Source organism: Hyla sarda, chromosome 1 (genome assembly GCF_029499605.1).
Source record: "Hyla sarda isolate aHylSar1 chromosome 1, aHylSar1.hap1, whole genome shotgun sequence".
NCBI lineage: Eukaryota > Metazoa > Chordata > Amphibia > Anura > Hylidae > Hyla > Hyla sarda.
In genome coordinates, this window is record NC_079189.1 from 233,021,669 (window position 1) to 233,022,203 (window position 535).

The following is a 535-nucleotide window of genomic DNA, read 5'->3' on the forward strand; positions in this document are numbered from 1 at the left end:
GTTATTGTATAAAATTGTACCATTCAGTATTACCTGCTGTACACAGTATTCACAAGAATATCTTGGTATTTTTTTTAGATCTTTTTTTTTATTTTATTTTTATATTGTGTTATTTTTCATAAGTTTAAATAAAGTTGATTTCATTGAAATCCATTGTCTGCATATCTGAATGACAAATATTTAAATGAAAAAAAAAAAAAAAATATATATATATATATATATATATATATATATATGAACAATGTATATTTAAAGAGTGAGCAGCACAGTATCTACCAATTATTTTGTCATTTTTAGAACTTACTAAAACCAACATTTTCACTACTTCAAGTGTAGATAAGGTTTTATTTTCTTATGTACATATATTTTTTAAAACAGAACTAGATCAATACCATATTATTTAAAAAGCATCTTCTATGTATTCTTTCATTTTTAGTAGAATAGAAGTTAAATGTCTTACTATTATCATTATCATATGCATGTTTTTGTTGTTATTATTGATAACAGTTGTTTCTTATACAGCACAGAAATTATT

At 21.5% G+C, this 535-nt stretch overlaps 1 protein-coding gene across 3 annotated transcripts in view; it reads left to right on the plus strand.

Annotated features, from left to right (window-relative positions):
- ANTXR2 (ANTXR cell adhesion molecule 2) overlaps positions 1–124 on the plus strand; it is a 270,321-nt gene extending 270,197 nt beyond the window's left edge. For 2 of the 3 annotated variants that reach the window (XM_056568946.1, XM_056568945.1), the window contains exon 18: positions 1–123. This exon is cut by the window's left edge and continues 2,558 nt beyond it. The gene's annotated coding sequence lies outside the window, so the exon portion shown is untranslated. The other variant, XM_056568947.1, reaches the window with a different exon arrangement.
- The last annotated feature ends 411 nt before the right edge of the window (positions 125–535 follow it).